The sequence below is a fragment of the Rhinatrema bivittatum genome, chromosome 2 (genome assembly GCF_901001135.1).
Source record: "Rhinatrema bivittatum chromosome 2, aRhiBiv1.1, whole genome shotgun sequence".
Classification (NCBI taxonomy): Eukaryota; Metazoa; Chordata; class Amphibia; order Gymnophiona; family Rhinatrematidae; genus Rhinatrema; species Rhinatrema bivittatum.
In genome coordinates this window covers 87361875-87367874 of record NC_042616.1, presented here as the reverse complement: position 1 = coordinate 87367874, position 6000 = coordinate 87361875, and positions in this window count along the sequence as shown.

Below are 6000 nucleotides of genomic sequence, written 5' to 3'. Positions count from 1 at the left end.
TTAATTTGCAGTTAAAAACATTTTCTAAAAAATTATATATGAGAGACTGGCTAGAAAGACTGGCTAGAGAGACTGATGCTTAAAATATGGATCTTCAATTTTCAGGAGTAAAGTATTAGCCTGGATGGCAATTTTTAATGCTCTTTAAAAAATGCGTGCTCCTTTGCTATAAAGGGAAGGTTCAAAAAAGCAAACCAGAAACCGGTCCAATATTGCAGTAGCAACCAAGAAAAAAGAACTGGTGAACACCAAGGATTCTTAGTTCTTTATTCAGCACTATGCATCAAAAAAAGCCCGACTCAGGCCGAGTTTCGCTCGAAAGAGCTGCTTCAGGGGCTAATAATAATATAAAAACACGTAAAAACAATTAAATACATATAAATACATTAAAAGCATGTCAAACATTTAAGACATATAAAGCCATGTATACCAACACATTATAAAATCATAAAAAATGATAATTATAATAAATAATAAAGACATACAAAAATGTCAAAATGTGCTTTAAAAAGCAAAAGACAACAACTTTCATTCAACCCACTACTGGATGTATGACTTCAATTATGAGACCGTATGGATAAATAATATTAATTGTGGAAATAAAATCATAACTGACATAACATAATTGAGTATGCACCTAAAAATATAAATAAATACCTATAGCAGGAGTTGCCAAGGTAGCCTGCATCCAGCAAACACCTTCACTGTTTGTGCTAAAAAAACAAGCACAACAAAACCAGTTGCAATGAATGAATATTACTGGAAAAATCTATTGACTATCTTAGGCACTGTGATTCTTAAAACAAAATAATACACATTTAGGCAACATAGTAACAAGCACAATGAAACTAAAAACCCACAAATAGGGAGATACAGTAACTCAGTGCATTAACAGTGAAACCAGCGTTAATAAGCAGGGCAGACTTAGGGCCTCATTTTCTAAAGTATCGCAGGCCTGCGATACTTTAGAAGATGAGGGGCAGGGGGCCGAAACGGGGGGCGGAACTGCGCTAGCCGGCAGCGATCGGTTTCGCACCCAATAGCGCCACCATAGGAGGTGTAGCTATTAAGAACATAAGAACATGCCATACTGGGTCAGACCAAGGGTCCATCAAGCCCAGCATCCTGTTTCCAACAGTGACCAATCCAGGCCATAAGAACCTGGCAAGTACCCAAAAACTAAGGCCTGGATTTATCAAAATGCGGTAAGTACCGCATGCGATAGCAAAAAGGGTGTGTTTTATGCTAATATAGCATTTATTACCTGTGTGAAGAGCTAAGTTAGCACAAATTGCAATACCATTTTCAGAATCTGCGATAAGTGCCAGACCTGGTGTATTCAACCACTGGGGGACCATTTTTAATGGTCCCAGACACACAAGGGAGGGAGAGGGAGAGGGAGAGAGAGAGAGAGAGAGCGCACCTAGCCATAATGCCATGGCCCATAGGTAGGTATTTGTATCCCTATGGTAGGCCCACCTAGTAACTCGAGGTGGGGATTAGATAAGAGTGTAGGGGGTTAGGGGCCACATTGACATTCTACGTGACACCTACGAACAGAACAGTGGTCTCTTGTGAAGATTTGCTGGCCTTCGGCGTGAGGAAACTCACTCCAAGATGAGATTTGGGCAATGTTCTCTCAAGCTAGCTTGATGTTACCCAGATAGAGAATCCATCAAGCTAGGTTGAGAGAACCTTGCCCAAATCTCATGAAAAAATCAAATATACTGTTCTCTGTGGTTCCTCCACATTGGAGGAATCACAGTAGATCTACTAAAGAATTAATGAAATGAAAGAATTTAAAAAATTTCTGGATGCACAAAATAAACACTCCAGACCAATTACACCCCTTGCTATTTTGCATCCAGAAAAGGTTTGGTTTTTTTTTATAATAGATACATTTCATTGATTTTTTAGTTATTGTATTCTCTATGGTTCATATTGAGCGCCATACCAATAAGCACACAGGCACGTCTCCTGGGTGGTAGGGACTCACAATTTCTCCCTAGCGCATTCCATTTAACGCACCAGCTCATTTAAATATAGCATCAGGCACCCAGGAGAGGTGGCTGTGCGCGCATTAAAAACGGGCGCTCAGTTTTGACGCACATTTTTATGCATGTCTTATTGCAGCAGCCTGCGAGCTGGTCTGAGTTTTAGGATATGTAAAATGAATATGCATGAGATAAATGTGTATGCATTTGAAACAGTGTATGCAAATCTGTCGCATAATTGTGGATATCCTGAAAACCAGAATTGTTAGGGATGCCTTGCAAACTGCTCTGGGAAACAGCGGGCTAGAGCCCCTATTCATCCCCTTGTGATATCTGGGCAGCCAAGCTAACTCAGGGAAGATTTGTGATTCTAGTCTCTGGCAAGTGACATAGCATGAGTTGCCCAAGGTCACACAGAAAGTCAGAGAAGGAGCGGAAATTAGAATTTATGACTTGCAGGTGTTCTCCTGACTCTTATTTCTGTGCTTTAATCAGCACCTTCCATCTCTTACCCAAAGAGCTTTTGCTTTTTGAACAAACTGAGACACAGTAAAATAAAACCAGTAATCTGAAAGACATTCAGTTTCTACTAGCTTACAATATATGCACACAACCAGGATTGTAGGTATTCTGCAAAATGTGTGTCATTCCTTCATCTTTTGCTCCTCCTCATCCATGCCACTATTTCAAATTCTTTCTGAGAATCCAGTTACCCAAAGCAACATCTTGTTAATGCAATCACTGAACCTCTGTGGAGAAGAAATGACAAATTCCTGAGGAACAGAGCATGGCCTAAATTATTAGCCAGAAGAAAATTATTGCATTGACAATCAGAAGCACTGAAGAGATCACGCCTCAAACAACAATATCTGATGCACTTAACTAATTCAGTTACAAAATAAGAGAACACTAACAATATCATTTTGCTAAGAAAACACTTCTAAAGTATTCTGTAATTTTCTATTTCAGACAGAAACAGGTCTTCCACACCTTAGAATATTCATAGGGACCTTTGTTTTCAGTTTTTATTTTTTTTCCCTTGGGAATTTCAATGTTATAATGTTATTAAAAAAAATCAGTGGGAAAATGACTTTGTTATAACAAACAGAAGACATTTTCCTCTGTCTTTTCTCTAGTTTTGTTTTACTCAGTGTAGTTGAATGTTTTTTACTCCAGCAAGAAAACAGCTAGCAACTATTTTAGTAAATCAGAATAGAGCTAGAAAAACACACGCACCTCAGACCTCCTTACTTTACTCTATCAATTTACCTTGCTCTACCTTATCTGTTTTTATTTGGTTATATATGTTTTTATTTTACATGGTAATTATGTTTGGTAGGAGTAGTTTCTACAGATTTTATACAGAAGGAATTTAATTCAAAACAAGAGTCAATAAGGTGGGTAACTAGGAAGATATAGATAGATTAATTGTAATGTTTGAGGATCATTACCAGCAAATATAAAATAAATCTACAGATTTATAGATAATTTAGGTTAGCATTACATCCCTGCTTCCTTAGAAATTTTAACTTGATAACAAATCACCAAAATTATGATGCAAAACGTAGTCTAGCAACGAGAGGGAGGCTTTGTAGTCTTTTGCACTGTGTGCCACATGTATGATTATCTCGCAGAGATAATCAGAGCGACTGAACTGGAGGAGCTAAGGGAGACAGAGAGGTATTCAGAGGAGACCTTCAGGGACATAGTAGAGAAGTCCCACCTCCAATCTGATAGCCCCTGTGCTGCCTTGGAGGAGTAAGTTCACCTGGAAGGAGAGCATCACCTTCATGAGGCAGGAAGCAATCCTCTAGCTAGGACCTTCCCTTAAGGTGATGTAGCATCCTCTCACACCAAGGATAGGTCTCCCTCCTCTCTGAGAATAACCCTTCCCTCCTTGGCAGATGCCAAGGAGGGAAGGATTAGGATGGCCATTATAGTTGGTGATTCATTTATTAGGAAGGTTGATAGCTGGGTAGCTGATGTACATGAGTATCGCTTTGATAACTTGCAATGTGGCAGACCTCACGCATCACATAGGTGAGGAGCCAGCTGTCTTGGTACATGTGTGTACCAATAACTTAGGAAAGTACAGGAAGGAGGTTCTGGAAGCCAAAACCTCCAGGGTAGCATTCTCAGAAATGCTCCCCGTTCTACATATAGGACTCCAGAGGCAGGCAGAGCTCCAGAGTCTGAATGCATGGATGAGACAGTGCAGGGAAAAGGGTTTTCAATTTATTAAGAACAGGGCTTCATTTTGGGGAAGGGGGAGGGCCTCTTCCAAAAGAACAGGCTCCACCTTAACCAGAATGTAACCAGGCTGCTGGCACTAACCTTTAAAAATGAGATAGCGCAGCTTTTAAACTAGATGATGGAGGAAAGCCGACAGCCACTCAGAAGCGGATGGTCAGAATGATGTATCTTTGAAGGATACTAAGAGAACAGGGAAAATAGTGCACCCCAGTAGAGAGGTTGCAGTAAATGCCAAAAGTGGAACAAGTGTCTTTAAGTAAAGTGCAAAAAGATTCCAAATTACCCCTGTCAACTGATGAGCAGGTTGTTAAAACAAACAAAAAATATACTTTGAAATGCTTATATCCAAATCCTAGAAGTCTAAAAAATAAGATGAGAATGTTAAGAGTATATAGCTGTTAATAAAGAGGTAGCTATAATTGGTGTCTTAGAGACCTGGTGGAAAGAGGATAACCAAATGGACACTGTAGTACCAGGGTACAAATTATATAGAAATGATAGGCTGGATCAAATTGGTCGAGAGGTGGCACTATATGTTAAAGAGAGCATTGAGTCAAACAGGATAAAAAGTTCTGCAGGAAACAAAAGCAATGTTGAATCTTTATAGATAGAAATTCCAGGTATAAAGGGGAATAAAATAGTAATGGGGGTGTATTACTGTCCACCTGGCCAAAATGAACTAACAGACAATAAAATACTATAAGAAATAAGGGAAGCTATCAATCAGCAGCACAGTTATGAGTGATATCAATTACCCCAGTATTGACTGACTGAATGTCACATCAGGACATTCTAGAAAGGTAAATGTAATGCCCCCTTGACAGCTTGCCTTGTTGGGCGTTCCTGGGTCTAGAACTGACCTGGCGGGAGCCTCCCTCCCTCCCCCCCCCCCCCCCGAGCAGACTCCTTTGCATTCTTGGCACCTGGTGCCTCCACCTGGGGAAAAAGCTATTGGGTGGGATTTCCCTCCCTTCACCCCAGGAAAACAAATGGGACTATGTACAAGGCTGGCAGAATATTCAAATATATACAGGTTTATTAGACTATATAAGTATATATATTTCTACATGACTATGTACATTGCTAATAGGATGTCAAACAGCACACTTACCTACTCATGATTAGTAGTCTTAGGCCTTGCAACTACATACGTTTTTACAAGGTAGCAAGAACATTTAATATTTGGCAATGTGGGGTTGTTGGCCCCCCAGTATACCACCATATAGAATAGAAGGCACCTCTTGAGTTCCTGCTTAATCAAGTATTGTTATTATCCTTTCCCTTTTTTTTCCCAAGTCTCACCCATGTGAAAAGATACAACTGGGCTAGTGAGCAGGGTTAGCCTAGGGGGTTCATTGTATCTAAACTGCTGCCATCATCTCTGTGTCACATTCGCTCTGCTGAAAGGTTTGTACCAATGCTGGGGTCCACATCCTCCTGGGGGACCCAACTACCTCCTGGAATACTGCCGAGGTCCATGCCCTCCTGGGGAATGCAACTGTGCCTCCGGACATGCTGCCAGGGTCCCCTTCTTCCTGGGGGACTACTCGATCTGCAGCTGAGGTCCACACCCTCCTGAGGGACCACTCAATCTGCCCCTGGGGTCCATTTCCTCAAGGGGGATCCAGGGTCACCTCCCAATCTGCTGCTGGGGTCCCCTTCCTCCTGGGGGATGCTTGATCTGCTGCTGGGGTCCCCTTGCTAAAGGGGGACCAAGGGATCTGCCGCTATCCTTCGGTTGTTCTCCCTTGGT